This window comes from Conger conger, chromosome 3 (genome assembly GCF_963514075.1).
Source record: "Conger conger chromosome 3, fConCon1.1, whole genome shotgun sequence".
Classification (NCBI taxonomy): domain Eukaryota; kingdom Metazoa; phylum Chordata; class Actinopteri; order Anguilliformes; family Congridae; genus Conger; species Conger conger.
The window spans coordinates 55,503,543-55,524,388 of NC_083762.1; positions in this window are offsets into that span (position 1 = coordinate 55,503,543).

Consider the following 20,846-nt stretch of genomic DNA (forward strand, 5'->3'; position numbering starts at 1 on the left):
CAGCCTCCAGCTACATCCTGCACTTTGAACCCCCGGTTCTGCGGCTCTCCTACACTACCTATCACTCACACAACGCTGCAGCATCATTAAGAGTAATCCTCCAACTCACGCACATTCTGGATCCACATTGCTGTAGGGTTTCATGGTCTGGAAGTGTCTCTGCGTGTGAAGACCAGACCTGCTTTACTGCAAATGTTTTTCTTTTTAGGTTGGTGTGTTACTCAATCTTATATATTTTTTCCAAATGTTTTCTAACCTGCATTTAAATCATTGCATGAGGTCAGTAGAACCTTATTTCAGTGCAGAAGTTTGACCATTATCATAATACTCATAATATTGATAGGTTAATTGTCACAAATGTACCAAGCTGACTGTGTTTTTACAACCACAGACATGGCAGTAGCATAATGCAATAACTTGTGTTATGCTGTTGTGTTGTCTATCCAAGCTATATTGTGCTCTGCTCACAGATAATTACCTCTTATACTACATGACAAGATTTTTATATTGTAAATTATTTTATATGTATGTATGTATGTATGGATAAATAAAAAATGGTATAGAACACAACAAATCTAGATGTGTGATGTGTACTCAATGAATGCTGGTGCACTTGTTTGTTCAAAGATAATTGTAATAAAAAATAACTTTTTATGCACATGCATTTTTTGGTCAATTTATTTGTGAAAATATTTGCTGTAATATGTGCCTAAATGCCCTGAATACCTGCTTACACCTCGCCTCCCATGACAAAAGCTTAATCGAGTTGTCCTTTGTACCCCCATGTTAAGAACATTAATCTGTCCCCAATTTAAAATAACTTGCTCAGTCTAAACTCAAATTAATCTCTATAAACCTCCGAACATTAGAATGTTTATTGTGTTTATTCTGCAAATGTTTGCATGTGTGTGACATTGATAAGCATTTGAGCAATTCCATGGTAACCAACATTATGAATGCATGGTAAACCTACAATAGAGTTGCATAACAGACCGGGTTATCTGCTCCTGATGGTTATAGAAGCTTATATCAGTCTCGATTATGTAGCTGTATAGAACTTTATCACACAAATATCAGGCAGTTGTAATGTCTGTTATTATATTATATTTTGCCCATGTAGAGCATACTGTAACTAATCCTTCTCACACAGGCCCCATCTTTGCTGTTACAGGGAACTCTCAATCCCATGTGGATTGGATAATATAGAATTATACAGTTCTGAGCGGATTAAGATAGATGGGGGGCTATGGTTGCTTAACAAGTTTCAGGGCCTGAGATTATCCTTTTATTTTATGTTAAATTTAGAAGTGCAGATCTAAAGATATCTAAAGATACAAAGTATAGCAGTAATGAGACCAGGCATCCCAGTATTCCATGAGACATTTATAAAAGGAATAAAATGTGATGGAAACTTGAGTAAATGGTCTTCAGAAGAAGTGTAAGTTATTGCTTTATTGATCTTTATTGCTCCACCTCTGACATTGAAATACCACAGGATATCAAATGGGAACATATGTTGAGGTCTAGGAAAAATCACAATATTTCATTTCAGGCTATAAGAAGCTAATGGCAAGAACATTCTGAGATTAAGGCAGTATTCCTTTGGCTTGAATAGTGGTGTTATTTGGCATAATAAGGAGAAATATCTTAAACATTCTCAAGGCTGGATGAAAACCCCACAGGATGCTGAAGCTCTCTCTCTCTTTCCCTGTCTCTTTCTCTCTGTCTCTGTCTCTCTCTCTCTCTGCACATTACATATGTAATATTAACCAACTGATTCTTAAAAACACATATCAGATGAGGATAAAGCATTCTTTGATATAATTAAAATAATTCCCAAGATATGTGCTTCATGTTCAAGAACGACAGTATTTCAATATTTAAAACACAATTTAAATACAGTACACATTCCTCCGGGTACTCCGGTTTCCTCCCACAGTCCAAAGACATGCAGGATAGGCTGATTGGAGAGTCTAAATTGCCCATGGGTATGAGTGTGTGAGTGAATGGTGTGTGTGCCCTTCGATGGACTGGCGACCTGTCCAGGGTGTATTCCTGCCTTTCGCCCAATGTATGCTGGGATAGGCTCCAGCCCCCCTGCAACCCTGTTCAGGATAAGTGGATTAAGATAATGGATGGATGGATAGACAGTACACATTGTGGTATTTATCAATTCATTTTTATTGCTTTTATTACGTACCTGGCTCTCATACAGAAAATGAACATAGACAACAGGATGTGGCTAAAAGCTATCTGTGATAGCTTAACTCAGGAGTCACCAACCCTGGTCCTGGAGAGCAACTGGGTCAGGTGGTTTCTGTTTTCACCCAATCAGCACCCTGTTGACTCCCAGGTAACCAGGTGAGGTGAGTGAGGAACTGTGTAATCAACTACTCTAATTGATTAATTAAAGGTACAAATGGCAATTTCGGACTTCTTATGGTCAAGAGAGGAATAGCAGCAACAAACACCTTCAAACCACAACACTGTTTATCCCTCCCCGTTCTCTGTAAATGCGCTGATGTTGAAATGTCATTGGCTGTGGCAATTAGAACCAATTTTCAACCAATGAGATTTAATTATTGTACAGTTATACAATGTTTGAGTGTCGGGCCGTCAACTGTATATTTTGAAACCCCAATTTAAGGACTATAAACACAGACAGAGGGTGAGTAAACATGTAAGTGAGCCTTTTTCAATGATTGGAAGGGATTTACAATGGTCTTGTAACAAAGTTTTAACACAAACATATTTCCTAATGTACCTTTAAGTGCAGACTAACAATGAAAACCAGCAGATTCTGTAGCTGTCCTGGACCAGGGTTGGAGACCACTGGCCTGACTATTCCACTGCATGGAATGTGCAACGGCAGTCATTCCTTTGAAGGATTTGCAAAGTTCCCTTCACTATTTCCCGTTAAATTTGAATTTTTTCTTGCATGTGCCAAGGTCCTTTGCCCTTTGGTATGCTTGGCCTGAGAGTGTGCATCCAGGTCACCCAGACAGTAGATCTGGGCTAGGTAATTCTATTGAGCCAATACTCTGACCACCGTAGAAACTTAAGATCTGTGTAGTTCCCAAAACTCACAGTAAATCACATTGAAAGTCAGTGTAATTGAACTGTTTGTGTAATAAATTATCCATCAGCTGTTTTGAATCATCTCTCCTCTATCCCCCAGAGAATTCCATAGCTTGTAATTTGCTCAGTGCGGTTATGTTTTGAAACTGAAATGTGAGACCAGTGTGTGAATTCAATATGTCTCCCTAACACAACATTGACACGCAGTGACCTCCCCTCTCTCACATCACAGTCAACTGGTGGTGGACACAGTGAAAGAATTTATTCACCATGCCACAAGTGAGAGGTTTGAGTGGAAATCTTAACTGCAGATACACATTGAAACAATATACCGTTATCTGCAGACACAGTATGTATTTGAAAGGGGTTTTATTAAGTCATTGTATGTGTACATTTTATGCATATTAACTTGGGCTTTGATTCCAGAGACTGGGTTGCACCTGACTTTGGGTTGGGTTGACCTTGTCCACCCACTTGGACATCGATCACAAATAGACAGACAACGCATTAAACAAAGCAGAACGTATAATGAATAAAGGTGGAGGAGAGGAGAGGAAGTGATGTCAGAAATAGCTGACACAAAGGAGAGTTAGTACTGATAGGCAAAGCCATTGTAGTGAGTTGAGGTTGTGTAGGGGGTTGTCTAAAAATTCCTCTCCCGTATCTCAGTAAAAGAGTCTCTGTATAGCGGCTCAAAAGTGCTCATCATATCTCTCAATGCTCTAATTAGAGAGTTAGCATGAGCAGAGAGGAGAGAGTATATGTGTTAAAGGCAGCAAGGTTCTTTCAGCCCAGAACAAAAGACAAGGCTAAGGGACCAATCATCTTCCCTTCAGGACTTGAAAAACGGTGCTTTTGCTGCTGATGTCTGATTTTCCAGCACCGCATCAGTATTACTGGAAGGCTTTCATGTGGCACGCGGAATTTTAAACACACTGTATATATCCCAGTAATGAAAGTCAATCCCTTGTTTTAATTCTATAAAGTGAACTAAAGTGAAATGCTGATGTGACTTGTGAACAGGGCAATAAAATTAAAGCCTTATATTTTTGGATGAACGCAGTGCTCTTTGACCTCCTTCCCTCACGAAATTAAATAACAGAAAAAACACATAAATCATTCCTCTTATGATTCTGGGGGGGAGGGGGGGCGGAAGGGGGGGGCGGTGGAAGTCAAATCTACTCTGCGGCAATACTTATTTCATTCATCAAAACGGTCACAGCAATTGCCTAAGCCCCACAATACAAATTAAACTGCGGATGCCAAATCGCATCTCCTCTGCAAAGCAACTGGAGGCCTGCCGCTATGAGTCGTCCATTCTGAATACAGATGATGTTTCCCCTCTCCAGCTGGCAATGCCCCATCTGTAGGACTGTTAATGTGGCAACCCAATGTTCAAGTTTACCTCTTTGTGCTGTTCCAAAGAAATGGCCAAAGAAAAAGACTGAGCAAATGTGTAACCCCACCCGGGTGGGCACGTAAAGTTCCTGTGTAAAGCTAAAACGGCTAAAGCCCTTTTTTTTATCCAAACACCCTACACACCTACAATCTGTCATTAAGGCTCAAATGAACACAGTTTGGATGGCAACTGCATCTGAAAATGTGTTTATTCAAGTTACAGTAAGACTTACCTGCTTTTCTATGATCACATGGCTGTCTGAATGCACGACAGCTCTATTGGGGGGCCTACATTTTCTATGTATTCTTGGTTTTCTGTGAGGGCTTTGAATTTTCAAATTCAATTGTTTGCTTTCCTTACCAGATTCCTGGATTTGGCTGATTTGCCCTCTCTGTACTAGTATCCAAGGTAAGGACCACCCATGCATTTACAGAACACTTATTCTGTCTGTATACCCACCCTGGCGTCAGAGGCCTCCAATGTCACATAATCCAATGCCATGACATTTGCTATATTTACATTTCTGCTGCCACTGTAATTAAATTGGGCAGCAGTGGTTGCTATAACACATGATATGTTTGTATTACTCCTGCCCAGAACCCTGGGAAATGAAGTCTTTATATTACCTGTGGGATCCTACTTTCTTTTATGGCAGGATGCATATTGACAGCCTTTTTTAATGTGAACGCAGGGGAGGAAACCACATGCTGTAGAGCTAGCTTATTTTCGGCACTTCTTCATAGAGTGCAAGAACGGGCCACCCAGAATGCATCTCTCTCTCTCTCTCTCTCTCTTTCTCTGTCTCTCTCTTTTTCTGTCTTCCTGCCTGTTCTCTTCCTGTCTCTTCTCTGCTAGCCTTAGTGTTGCAGAACTTCAGTCACATGCTATGCCCCAGCTGAAGCAGGTAAACAAGCAACTAATAGAGATGAGAAGATGAAGGACAAATCAAGCACATCTCATCAATGGCTGTCTCCAAATAACAAAAACACTTTTATATGATGCGAGTGTAGTTCTGTTAATGCACACAATGTAAAAGCTGAAGATGATGATACATCAAAATGTATCTTGAAATGAAGAGATAGTATGTAAAACTCATTTTGTGAAAAAAAAAAAAAAAAGCCTTGCTGTTACAGTTATCATGAATTGCATCTGAAGCTTTTTTAAACTGAAAAGCAGACGTGAAAGATTCCTCTGCTAATGGTTTGTACAGTAAATGCATCTTGTACAATAAAATATATAAAAGATTACTACATATTTAAGTATTTGTAGTTTTTGCAGCCACATGTAATGGAAACATGGTCATCTTACCAACCCTGAAAACGTTTTAATATCATGGAGTTTGTGTTAAGGAGTTCAAACACATTACTTTTGATTTACATGCATGGATATCAGCCAGGACTCAGCATAAAATTCCAACTCTTCTTACCTGGAACCAATTCATTTTAATAACGAAGTCTCCGGGAAACAAGCGGGTGACCATAAGCTTGTTTGAATTAAAGTAGTCTGATTTAAAGTTGCTGTTTAATGTGTTTCCTTAAGCCTGGTCACATCCATGATCCCTGACTCTGCTCAGCAGACAGAGCAACTGTTATTAATTTCATATATTCCAAAGTAAGGTAAGAGGCATATGTCCTCAGCTTGTCACTGTGTACTGATATTATTACGATCACGCATAAATCATTGCTGCATTTTAAGAAAGCCAAGAGAATTCAAGAATACAAATGCATTGTTCTAATGCGTTGAAATGATTCATTTAAAGACATTGGAAATGTAGAAGTGAAAGAACTTAAAGCAGCTGGCTTTGACATCAGTAAAAAATCCTTGGCACACAGGAATCAGTTTGGGGCCTATTCATGCTTGGGATATGTACGCTCAAAATCAAATCTAAAACTACACTCTAACTAACTGATCTCAATATTTTAAACACATTTACTGTGCTTAGAAAGTGTGCAAATGAAGGTAAGCTAGATAGGTGCATAGGGTGTCTTATTTAAAACTAATATGAGTGCATTCATGCACTCTGATGTAAGCATATTTTCTTGTGCATAAATAAAATGGAATATCTAACGTAAACTCACCGTGTTCTGAACGCCAAGAACACCAAGTTCCGAACAGTGCAACTTTCACAAATAACTGAAAAAAGACTTCCAGATCAGTTTTGTGTGTGTGTGTGTGTAAAGTATAATTCCTTCCGTTTTCATAAAAACTCGGTACAAGTCACATGTGTGATCCATTTCAGCATACAGTGACATGCTAATAGTGCTCCACTGTGACATTGTGGTGGGGAAGCGGTTGCTAACAAGAGACTACGAACTGGGCAGGCTTGTACGGTGGTGTTCAGACCATCGTGAGCTAACATGGTCTTCCAAACACTGGGATGTTGTGCAGCTGTTTGTCGTCTTCTCTATTATTATTGGTCCAATTCACATCAATCAAAGTGTTTTAGTGTCTGAGATAGTCAATAAGCAACCATTAACATAAACCACATTCCTCAGGAGAAAAATGACCATTGTACGGACGAGTTATGTGAGTGCGCTATCATCAGTGAATGTTGCATAACTATAGAGAGTTCAATAAAATGTTTGTGTTTCATGTAGAAAGGTTAATGGGTGACATACCGTAATTCTAGTCAAAAATAAATATACATTATATTGCCATTAGTCAGTTATATTCTTCTATGAATTTGACCTCATATCTGTTTAATTATGGACTACAAGACTGTCCTTCCAGTTGACCACAAGAAAATAATACCAGGAAACTATGGAGATTTGAGAAGTGTATATTTCATAATGTAATATACGGACAGATCCTCCACCCTGCCCACTAATGTTCTGTGGCTGGCTAGCACATTTTAATGTCAGTCCGTGGGTCCGTCCAGTTACTGTATGTCTCAAATTATCAACATCCTGCTTGCATTGACCCACCAATCTCACTAACTCCACAATCAAAGACCCATGTTGCTAGAGAAATCTTCTGCTGGTGCAGTTACTAAATCAAATTAACTCAATGATTGTATTCAGATAATTTCACATAATTGAAGCTAATCTCCTAATAATTTGTAAGCTATTTCAAACTACAATAGTACATTGGAAATGCGAAGTGGAGACAGAAAAAAAAATTCTGAGGTGGCTTGCGCTATTACTTGAATGATCAACTGGCCCTTCATTTTCAGCACACAAGCCTTCTATGAGGAGATACAGAAGAATGCACTCTCATTACTTTGGTCAAACAGAAACAGAATATGTGTTGCAAATAAATACATAAACTGACTATTGTTACACAGTGAAGGGACGTTTCTTGTTTCATAGGCTGCTGTTTCAAATGCGCTTAATGGTTTGAAAACAGTCTTAAATACAACCACACTTACAGGAAGTTTTAAATCTGTTATTTTATTATTTTTATATATTTCTTCTTGAAGGTGATAGCTCTAATTCATTTTCAGAATGTATTCCATAATTAAAGTCTGTTCTGTGTTTTCAGGAGTTGGGAGATACCAGTAATGCTGCCTAGTAATAAGTGCCACAATGCCAGTATGGGTGTGTGTGTGTGTGTAAAAAATCTGCATTGAGTCTTGATAGCTGCACATCTGTGACTCATCTGTGGTTTCCTTTCCTGTTAGTCACAGCTGTAATTTTTAGGGGCAATGGGAACTAAAATGAGGCATATGATGCTATGATTATCTGTCCTAGAAACACTTAAACACCTGTTAGCTAAAAATGCACAGCATTTACACTGGCTGTGCCGGGCCGGGATGTGTATTAGGCAGAGAGTATGCATTCAGGTGACTGTTATTTTCTGTTCTGCTAGAATTGAGATCCATTTCTATGAATAAGACGTGGGAAATGTTTGTCAATCAGTGGTATTTCCAGTACACCCCCATCCTCCACACATTCGGGCAAATTGCACATACATATGCATCATTGCGTTGGATCTGTGGACTGGAAAATTGATGTAATTGCTGTCAGACAAAGATTTGGTGTTATTGAGTTAAGAGTACCTCATTTGCTCCTCTTGCATGACTGGGAACTGCTCATTTTTATAATAATAATAATAATAATAATAATAATAATAATAATAATAATAGTAGTAGTAGTAGTTGTAGTAGTAGTAATAATAATAATAATAATAATATTCTTATGCATTTCAGCTATGATTTATATTCTGCTCTCCTTCACTCTGTTCTCCTTCAGTGTAAAATGAAAATGTATTAATTTTGTTCTTTTTGTCGAAAGAGATGAATATAGGAGCTGACTTTTTTGACAGGGTGAAGTGCATTGCATTACAAAGGATTCGCTCTGGAACGCTCGCCTGTTGAAGTATCTGAAGCCAGGAGTCGGCAACTTCAGTCAAGTGAGGAGAGCTTGAGTTGACTGCAGTAAGAGGATTAGTCAAGTTTGGAGGTGTTTCAAGAAAGGCCAGCACATGCGGTGATCTTGGATTTTGAGGGGTGTCTGGATCTGCAAACAGCAGGCTTGTTTGCTTACATGAATCTATGTGTAATTCAAGCTAAGAAGCTCTCCCCCAAATGCTAGCACCATCGCCTACCCATAAATTAACAAACACCAATAACAAACTCCAGCCTAGAATCAAGACTAGATGTTGAAAGCTCTTGTACCTGCTTAAAGGAAGACACAATGTTATGGGGCTTTGAAATGGGGAGACCATGCATAAAAATGGCTGTAATTCCTATGCAGGTCATATGGATCATAAGATGATATGATTTGGATGTAAAGCTGGCAGTCTACACTTTAACCTCACTTACATATTATTTAATTTCAGGTCCAATCTGCTGGAGTACAGAATCCAAACAACAGAATTTCTGTCACAGTCCAAATACTTACGTACTGCACTGTATTTTGTGGTATATGGATTCATGACATATGAAATATGCATGAAATATGCCTTCAGGAGTTTTGAGTTTTAGAAATAAAATGCAATTTTGTTAGACCATTGCTGGATTATAGTAGAGGTTGGATTTTGAGTACTAGATTATACTCTTCAGAACATTTATTTTATTTTACAGTTATTTTTATTAAATTACATGAATGGATATGTAATAAATACAGAGCACTCAAAAATTATGCACACCCCTTGATAAAATCAAACAAAGAAGACTGTATACTCAAACAAGTATCTTTCCTTAAGCCACATTTTGGGAATGGGAGGCTGCATATTGGGCCCAAAAAGTCTCCAGAACTAACACCAGACACAGTCTCAAAACCAATTGCTTTTTTCATAGGTTTGACAGAGAAATGGTTCTTCACAAAAGTAAGTGCCTGAAATGGCTTTGGAGTTTCATATGAAACGTACTATTATGGTCAGATGAGGTTACTATTTGGCCATGCACATCGGTTTCTGGTGTCCGAAGAAGATGCATACAGTATGTTGAAAAGGATATTGTAACTAAGGCAAAAATAAGTGAATCATTGATGTTATGAGGTTATTTAGCATCTCTAGGTCCTGAGGCTCTTTTTAAGGTCAATGTATTCATGAACTCCAGCATGCACTGAGACATTCTGCCCAAAACCTAGTTCTTTCTGCCAGGAAGCTGAAACTTGGCTGCAAATGGATCTTTCAGTATGACAATACAAAATCAACCTACAATATGTTGAAATAAGTAATATGACTTTTCCACCCTAGGACAATAAACATTATCTTTAATTCAGCCAATTTCATTTATGTTGTGGGCAAGGATTTAATTCAGTGTTTTTTCCAACCTTTAAATCACTGATTTTTACACGACAACACACTGTAACAGAACGTGTTATGTCAACACTGACAGAGTACATTCTACCCCAATACACTACATACAGTAGAACCATACTGTACACAAATAACCACATTTAGAGGTAAATTCATGCTGCATTTTGCAATGTATAAACCTGTTTATAGATATGTGCAAAAGAGCTTAGTGATGGAAATCCCTGCACTGTGTGGCATGAGGTTTTGAGAAGTTAAATAAGTATTGAGTTTAACGTCTGCCAGGATGATTTTAATAGTGCTTTTCACTCATAGCCCATTTCACACCGCACATTTTAACATTTTAATTGACAGCTATTACGGATACGGGTCAATTGAAATGTAATTTGTAGAATGTTAGAATGTCATTCTTTTTACATTTAGGTGAGAAACGCGAAGTGGATGAGCCCTTGGCTAAGGCTGTTTATTTCTGTCTATTTTGGCAGGCTTGGGTCAAGAAAGAGGAGCCCATTACATGGGCGATAAAGTGAAAGCATTCCAAAGTTCTACTTCCCCCCCTGAAGGAAGGCCCAAAGCCGGCTTCAACATTGACACTCTCATTTGCCAGACTGTGAAAATATTTTCACAATTCCGCTATAAAAGGGTGACTATTTAGGAAACTGGGGGGGAAGGTTGCCAAGGTAAGTGTGACTTGTAACGTGAAGGGCTGCAGCTACCCGGCAATTAGGTTTAGGCAAGTAGTGTTATTAACTCAAGGTGGAAATTGTTTACAATCGGAGGATTTTTATTTCATCGATAAAAATCCCAGTGTGTGTTGCTGGAGATCCGCAGGGAGACCTGGTCAGCAGAAATATAGCACCTGTGCGAGATCCCAGGGGAACACTGTTGTTAAAACTGTGTAAAAGGTACCACTTACAGACCTCCTCTCAGACGACCGTTCCTCTTGCAACCGAAGCAACCCTTCCACACGGTTCTACACCGCTCCAGCTAAGCTTTCCTCTTCTCTTAATCGGTGGTGGAAATCAGCCAAATTTACATATAATATCCATACACAAAGAATAATAAAATATTTTTCCACACTGGAATGTCTGGGTCAGCAACATAAAACATTTCACAAGATTTCTGTTTACTAACAAGTTGGCTTTGAAGACTAATCATGTTTTCATATAGCAACAGAGAAAACTGCAATTAAATGGAAAGTTGCTACAGCATTAACCTCATTAAAAGGTTCAACAGACAGATTTTATAATTAAGTATGCGGTTTTACAAAAATGCCTGATTTATAACTGCAAGACATGGCTTGCATGAAATTAAGTTGAACAAATACAGTAACCTTTTATGTTTACGAAGATTATTTCAAAGGAGGACAGGACCTATTAGGCCAGGCGATCTTGAGGTTTTTCCTCAATTAGGTGTTTTATTATATTTCCATGGCCATGCTTTTCTCACACAATCTGGTTCTTGTGCTAGTGGGTCCTCCGTCTCATGTTACATTATCAGAAATGTTGAATACTGAATAAGTTTATCTTTTTTTCTTCACTTTATTTTTCAAAGGAAATCAAAGAAAATTGTTCTCAATAACAATGAATCAGACTGCCTGTTGGAAGTCTGTTTGAGCAATTGCACAGAATAGAAGGCAAATTTGTGGTATTTGTCAAAGTGTTCCTTCTCTCTCAGTGCCTCTGAGTGGCTTCTCTATTGATAAGCTCTACTGTGTCCGTTCACCAGTTCACTGCAATGTACCGACAGCATGACGTGGGCACGTATAAGTACTCGTAAACAATGTGCCTGCCATTTAAATCAAAAATCATGTGGTGTTAATAAAAACTACTTTTTTATATTTTGCTGTTGTAACTGAATAAAATGGTGTTAACATGTAAATGTTTTATAGAAAACAAATCAAGGGACATTTTTAAGTGGCAATGCTTCGGAGACGCAAGGTGAAAGTAGAATAAGGAATGGGTTGGAATTAGGGATTCCTAATCATAAATACAAATGGCCTCAAAGCTGTTTTTAAATTGAATGTAAGAATTTTAAGGAAGCGGTGGGGGGTGGGAGGGTGGTGTTAAGTCTTTATGGTTGCCTTGGTTACAAGAGTCCTTAAAACCATCTGGTCCTGCTTTCCAGAACACTCCGAGCCTGTCACAATGACACATCCACATTTGTTCACCTTTTGGCCGCGTCTGGCTGTAATTACCGCAATTGTAACAAGAAGACTTTATTTCATTTCAGCAGGTATGGGGCCATGCAGTGTGAGAAGTAGGACTGCTCTCAGCCTCCATTCGAGCAAGGCCAGGCTGAATCAGAGGATACAGGGTACAGACGACTAAAGCAAATACCTTCAGATAGAAAAGACAAAATGGAATCCGATTTCCTTTCAGCTTCTGTTCCATCACTTTTCATTTGCTTGTGCTTTTCGACACAGTACTAGTTAACTGTCCACACAAGCACATGTAAGTTTCTGCCGAATATACACAGTTAGCCAAGTTATTGATCGAAGCACTTCACCCAGAATACAAGTGCGATTTGGTGGAAACTTGCACATGCTTGGGCGGACAGTTAACTAGCTCTTGATTAAACGTGAGCTATGTTTTGAGCTAAGTTGATGTCTGCAAGTAACTGTGTAGGTATATTTGGAAAGAAATGTTTTTCTAATGCAAATTTTCACCACATTGAAACATGAAAGATGAGACCCATGGTGAACTGTATCCAAAAAGCTGTCTCAGCGAAACTATCTGGATGGTTCAATAGTACTCTGGTTAAGTGAAAACATGCTTTAATGGCACATTTATAAACCTACACAAAGATACTCCTGCAATTAAAAATGAGCGGGCACATGGAATGCACGGTCAGGGAAGTGAGGCCTCAAAAGTCACATACACAGCCAAAATCAACCAATCACAATCTCATACACAGAAGTCATTTTCTCACTCGTCCAACCACATGCTCATATCACTTGGGAGCGCCTTTCTTTGACCAATAGTCAGACCTCCCCTGTACTGCTCATTGGCTGCGCTGCTTCTGCATACTCTGCTTGCATACCACACAAATTGCAGCTCACCCTCCACCACCCCAGGTACCACCTGTTGTGGTAGTGGGGGGTTTTCCTGGTATGCCTGCTGTTTAGTAGGGGGGATGTATCGTGCTCCCTCTTAGATAGGGTAGTGCGTGCTACTGCCTGCACTGTAGTACCTGAAGCATATCCACTTGGTTCCAAACCTAAAAAGGGTTCCTAACACTTGCTTACATAATAAATATTAATTCAACTATTTAATCCAAATACTTGAGTTGTCCTGAAATGTAATTTGACATGCAACTGTAATGAAAAGAAAACTTGCTTCAGGACCATATCTAAAATCCTTACGACTGTTCTAGCTTCAGTGACAATTATGATCCTTATAACTAAATAATAAAACACTTTTTAAAAAATGAAAATCATTGAATTTTCTCAATGTACCACATACTATAGGTCTTTAGGACAAAGCATTGCAGCACCTATGTTTGTAAACTAACGTGTTCAGAGAACTCTTATAAGTCATTATTTTCTTCTGATATCATAATATGAATCATACATTTTTGTGAATGTAATACATTTACCTGAATTGTAAGGTATCTGAACAGATTTGTTCTGGACAGCTCCTAAGCAATCTCCTAAGAAATGGTACGCTACCTCCTCTTTAAAATGAAAGAAAAATGTAACATGTAATATTACAGTAAATGTAAGTGTGAGGGTGGAGAAGACCATGGATGTTGGGGAAAAAAGGTGAAAACTAGCCACCTAGCAGGTTACATCTTGATGTTAAATAATGAAAGATTCCAATATCAAGATTATTAAATAAAATTATTAAGCTGTTGAATCAGCTCATTGTCTTTCAAAAGATGCTACAATTCCATTTTATTTCATGCATAAAGGCATTCCAGCACACCATCCATCATGCTGATCTGGGATAAAAAAATATATATTGGGGGTTTTCCTATAAATAAATAATTGTATTCAGTTCAATAACATACAGTACCTCAAGGGAAAGGCAATTGAACCTAGGGTCTTCAAAGACAAGAGAGAAAATTTGATCATAAGAATTTCAAGTTGTCAGCTCTCCAATTGTAACTACCCTATAAGATCCAACCAGAGGAAATGAGAAGGTCAACAAGCAATTCGATGAAGGTGGGAACAGAAGAACCCCCCCGACCCCTTTTCTTTTTCCCCATATGCACAAGATATACCCATTCTACATAATACAAATTCAAGTCCTTTTACAGTCATTTCTTTTCATCTTCAAACAATAAAGCATATTATAATGATAAATCACAGAAGGGTTTTTGTACTAGCTACTGGTGCTGACTTATTAAAACACTCCACAAATAATAAAGCAACAACAAAGCAAAGGAAGAAAAAAATGGATACCAAAATTATATTTAAAACCATTTTTAATAACAAAATAATGGAAATTCGTCCTCAGGATGAATTTTAATTCAATTGAAACGTTTAGTAATTTGAATGAAAAATACATAACAAAACATTGTTTTTAAAAACTATTCTATAGGTAACTTAACAGAACATAACAGTCCAAATTATGTTTTTAATATATTTTCAGTCTCTGTTCTGTTCTTAAGCACTTCATTTCCCTGTGAGGTGAAACTGCTTTCATCTACAGCAGAGATCTGAGACTCTAGACCTGGAGGGCCACAGTGCATGCAGATTTTTGTAGTTCCCTTTCAAACTGCAGCCAATTTGCAAAGGTGTGTTCGCTTAATGACTTACATTCAGAATTTAATCTCAGTACCAGCAGAAACTGCTGCTAACTGCCAGAACTAGATACCTGATCTCCACTCATCTACACTTAACCCTCCTATTATGTTAAGATTTTATGACTGATTTTATGTTTGGGGTCTACTTGAGCCCAACAGTTTAAATAAACACAAACTAATGTAATAGAAATATTTTGACACTTCGGTTGTCACCTTCTTATTTTTTATAAAAGTCACTAGCCTTTTATCCATAAATATAAAAAATCTGTGAGAAACATCTCATTTTAGAGCCTAAGGTCCAGTAAGTGAAAGTTTCGCCTGTATGGGAAAGTGCCACCAGAATCATCCGCAAAGAAATCTGAGATAAAAATGGTTGTAATTTTCTTACATTTAATACAGTTACAGAGGATCAGAACAGAAGTTGGTACAGGACTTAATATAGCAGTATGTTAGAAAATAAGAAAAATAAGAAAAATCATATAGTATGAAACAAGGTTAACCGATTTTTAAGAGATGTCAAACACTAAATGGGGTCAAATTGACCCTAAACATAATATGAGGGTTAAAGAGCCAGAAGCTTCTGAAAACTGAGCCTGAACATCTATTCAAACCTACTATCTTCCATTCCAGGATGGCTATTCCTTCCATTGGTAAATGTAATTCCTTCAGAAATATTTGCCTATAATATAATAATTATAATGTATGAGCCAACTGGATATGGTTTAGAACAAAGTTATTAATTCCCTGGACAGACATTTTCCTCTGGCTGTGGAAATTTTACTCATTTCAAGATCCATAAAGTTGGTTTCCTGGAAGGAAGGTGCTTCATGCACTGCTCAACAGGTGGCCTGCAGGCACCCAGGGGACCAGTGGGGGTCACTAGTGTGCAATGGGATTCTGTCATGCTGGCCAAGAGAAGTCGACAGCAGAATGCATCCACCAAGCAATAGGACATTGCCTTACCAGGATGAGCCAATTCTATTATAGTTCACTCACACCTATAATTCCATCAAAACAACTGAAAGCTTTCTTGGCAGTGTTTGGAGGATGTTTAGTTGTACCATTTGTGAATGTAAGGGAATAGGCACCACATCACTATCTAAATCATCTAAATTGCTGTACCTTGCCAAAGAAACAAGAGCTTTATCTGCTTTATTTTCAAATGTCCTTCAATTGTTGTGATTATAATGAATTTTGAAACATTTTTGTTTCTTCCAAAATCACAAATGTTTGGAGGATATACTGCAGCTACTAACTATAGTCTTGTTTTCCACTCATCACATATTAGCAGTGAGATGGGGGAAAGGACTTGGTCAGGATTAGCTAATTATGCCAAGGTCTTTGTAGTTTCTCCTCTGCCCCTGCATAAGGAAGCAGGTTCATTATTACCCAAGGCCTCACCTTTGAACACACATTCCAAACTTCTTTCATTCCAGGTCCATGAATTACATCATCATTCATTTTTCATTGCAATGTTTAAAGCCACTCTCCCGTCATGCTTTGCTCAGCGCTGAATCGGAACTATTGCTCCAAATGCATCTGAGTTATTCAGAACAAAGCAGAACTAGATTAGCGGGCACGGAGTTCATTCTACAGAGAATATAGTCCAGCACGTCCTAGTCAGCTGAACACTTGAAAAGATGGACCAGGGGTCTTGAACTCTTGGTCTTGGTCTCGGTCCTGCAGTGCCCAGATATTATATCACAATCTTTCCATGGCATCCTGCACCTCAGTGAAAAGGCCTCACTCTAGATCTGTGGTCTCAAACTCGTTGCCATGGAAGGCAGTGTGTATGCAGGTTTTTATTCCAACTAATTAATGCTACCTTAATTTATTCTAATTACTCATTCAGCCATATGCATGTAACTGCATTAAAGCACGGAATATAAGTGACAGTTATTCAGACAAGACAAATAACACATTTCACTTTGCATAGGCTGTGTGCAAGACTACAGCCGTAATGCAGTAAATAATTTACCTAGTTATATAATCTGAGGCTGGAATAAAAAACCAGCATACACATGGTCCTCCATGACACTGTGTTCGAAACCACTGCGCTAGATTAATTTAGCTCTGTCTGCTGCCTTAATCCTTGTCACACATATGCACTGAAGCACTCAGAGTGTATGTATCTTCAAGTTTTAGTCAAGAGTTCTCAACAGTTGAGCAAGTTTATCAGTTCACCCATAACTGCAGCATAACCGCAACAACATCGAGAACAGCAACAAAAAAATTATCCCAGCCTAAAGAAATCCTGAGATGTCAGCATCATTCAGAACAATTTCTGGTTGGACCGTCTCCTTAGAAATCTCTTCCTTCTCTACTCAACCTCACCTTATAAAAAAAGAAAAGCAACATTTTCAGTGTTTTTTTCACACCGAGGAAGGAAGAGGCCCTGCCCTGGAAGTTGTTGGGGGAAAATAGGACAAAACATAGCAGGACAGAATCACAGAAAAGCCATTGCATTAGCAGCCCTGTGAGTGGCCAGCATGAATAGTTGTCGTTAACAGTGACATCTAGCTAGCTTAATACTGCAATGCTGCCACACCTTCTTGCAGCTGCAAAGCCTGAATTCTCTCAGAACATGTCTGCCCTGTTTAATTTTACTCATAGTGCCGTTGTACTTAACCTTGTACACACATTCCTTGGTATTTACACCAGAAAATATGTGTTTGGTGTTAGCTTAATTTGGCAACACTTTCCATGAACGATGCACACTATAAGTCAGTATGCACGGTGCTGTCATAAACTTGAACCTGTTATTTTTAATCTCTTGTAAATTTGGTCACTTCATGTGAAACGCTATTACAGTCAAGTGTTACAACAGAATCATAAGCATTGTTTGTGTATCTCTCTTCCTCTCAATTGATATACAGGTATACCGTAGCACTTTTTTTTTCAACCCAGAATTTGTCACAATACATTTCATAGAATACCATGGCCTAAATCCCTGCAAAGCAAACTAAAGGTGACAGTGGTAAGGAAAAACTCTCTGGATGGCATAATTGAAGAACGTTTGGGAGGAAACAGGCAATGTTTCTCTGTGTCTGGGTATGTTTTCTGTAATTTTATTAATGTATTTTATGAAACAAAACAGCAGGGAGAAAAACACAGAAACATCAGCATGTTGACAGTCCCTTTGTGCCTGCGTGCAGTATATTGACCTTGATAAATACAAGTATTTATTGGTGGATTTATATTTAATGTACTTTTGTACATAGAACAGGTATAGTCTCGCAGGTATGCTTGTTTTATATTAAATGTAGCAAAGCAGTGCGTAGAACTAAAGTAAATGTTCATTCTGGTTATTTGCATTAATTGCAATTGCATTTCAAACATAAAAAACACTCCTTGTAACAGGTTGATATTGTGTTAGCTGTCTTTTCCAAATCATGAGAATCTGAGCAAACCCTTCCATGTAAATATTTTCTCTTATCCCAGGTGCAAAAGAAAGGGCTAAGATACAGTATATTCTTATAAAATACACAGTTGCATACATGTTCAAACCAATTTCTACAAAAAGTAAATACAGTTAACAAACTAATCATACACTCCAGTGATCATTTTTACTTGCCTGCTGCCCAAAAATAAGACAAAAACTCGTCCTGATGAAGCTCTTGGATCAACTGTCCTCATGCATTCAAAATAGAATACAATCACAGTAGCGTAGTATCACTTTATTTAGTACTTTAGCTTTAAAGACTAATTGTTCTGTGGCAATTCACACATATACAGACATCTCTATAGTCTGACGATGGGAAATATAAGACAAATATGGCTTTATAAATATAAATCTCAATTATAATGCTGAGTAAGGTGACAATACAGCCTCTGACTGCCTTAGGATAAACATGCTGGATATTCTACTTAATTTGTGCAATATAGGGACATATATCTGAGGTTATGCATAGCTCAGGCAGGACAATGAAATCAACAACATCCCATGCTCAGCTGTCCGTACATATTCATTCAGCACATCGCACTATCTGCCCACTAGGTGGCAGTACATCCTGTGGATGGTTAGTTTGAGATTACCTGTGCTCTGTGTGTGGGTAGAACAAGGCAACTGAAAAAATTTCAGTAATGTGCAGAGAAGCTAAGATTATCAACACAAACCAAAACAGAAACAGCACTTGACGAAAATGTATCGATGTTTGTATTAAGTCCCCTCTGTAAAGACAGCTTTTGAAAAATTGTCTCAAATTGGTACTGTAAGTATATCAAACTCATGCTCACACAGTGTGACGATAATAGCCCAAAATTCCTCACAAAAGTAATGTGAAAATCCCATTTTAATTCAAACCAAGAATGTGGATTTTCCACCAAGGTCAAACAAGACACATGGGATCCATCTTACAGTAACATACATATGTAGCCTATTTATATGTTAGAAAATGATTTGCAGTCCGTACAGTCAGCTCTAGAATTATTGGCACCCTTGATGAAGAAGGAAGGAGAAAGGCTGAAAATAATAAAAGAAACAAATATATTATCTACTGTATATGTTATGTTGAAACATATGGAAAAACTACAGTGAGCTCAAGAAGTATTGATAAATATGCACAAATCACACTTTACCAAGGGTGGTTGCACAAAGTATTTAAAAAGTATTAAAAAATGCAAGACTTTGTTGACTCCCTTCAATCATTAATAAAGCACACTACTTCACACATGTTGGAAAAAAACGTTTAGGTCATAGTGGCTAAAGTACACATGAACTGTACCTGGAAGGTTGGTGGTTCATGCCCCAGTGCAGCCACAATATGATCAGCACAGCTGTTGGGCCCTTGAGCAAGGCCCTTAACCCCGCATCTAATCAACTGTAAGTCGCTTTGGAGATAAAATGTCAGCTAAATGACTCATTTATTTATGTCAATAACAGTATTATTTTTTAGTTTATAGTATTTTTGTGTATATAAGGGTGCCAATAATTCTGGATCTGAATGTATAAGCCTGTGATTCCTTGCTATCACATTTCTGAGTCACATTTTGGATAGAGGGAAAAAACTGAAAATCAGGCAGCATTCAACAATTCTATAAATGTTCAATGTTGTTCAGCATACAGTACACTAGAGTACTCAAAATGTCTTGTTATTTGGCATTGATTTTTAGAAGCTTTAATAAAGCAGAGTGCATTCAATTAGATTTATTCAAAACAGTTTATCCAGTGGAAAAAGAATGCACTGAGGTGATGCAAATACACACCTATAATTGTATATGAAAATATGAACAAGTTAGAGGACCGGTTTGTGACATATTGAGTGTGTACAAGACATAAGTGGTCCCTAAGGAGTTTGGCTGTGTTTTGAGTGGCTAGTGTGTGAATTCTTGGTAGCACTGTGTTTATACACTCAACCTCCCCATGTGGAAAGAGCCAAGGGGTACTGCAACCAGAGGTTGTTCATCACTGGCTTTTGTTGTAATGTCAACACTGAAATGCATTCGATATCTGGAGAATGAACATTAGTGGAAAGTCAATGAGACGATAGACAGGCAACGCGCACTGTTGATTCCCTAACAGTTGGCCAGTTAATATCCACATTGATTTATTGATGCTTCGTCATCTGAAGCAAATAAACTGCAGCAATTAGTCCAAGCACACTCCAATGTGGGTTAGAGTTTGTTGTGCTTCTGGTAGCTTCTAGTAGCATTGATGCAATGCCGAATCTTAGGGCCAGTACACCCGTTTATGTCCTGAAATGACTCCCTCAGCAATCAACCCTAAAGTCTTTCATGGTTGAGCTGAGCTAAAGCATTTTAGGACAAAAACACTCCTAAGCACATTCTTAAGGTGCCATTTAAAACACTAATACCTAATATTCTGAATATATTTCTGTATTACATCGAAAACATTAAGTGGGGCAAAAATAATGCTAATGCACACATGTTTACGGCAAGCGCAGGAATACACCCTGAAAAG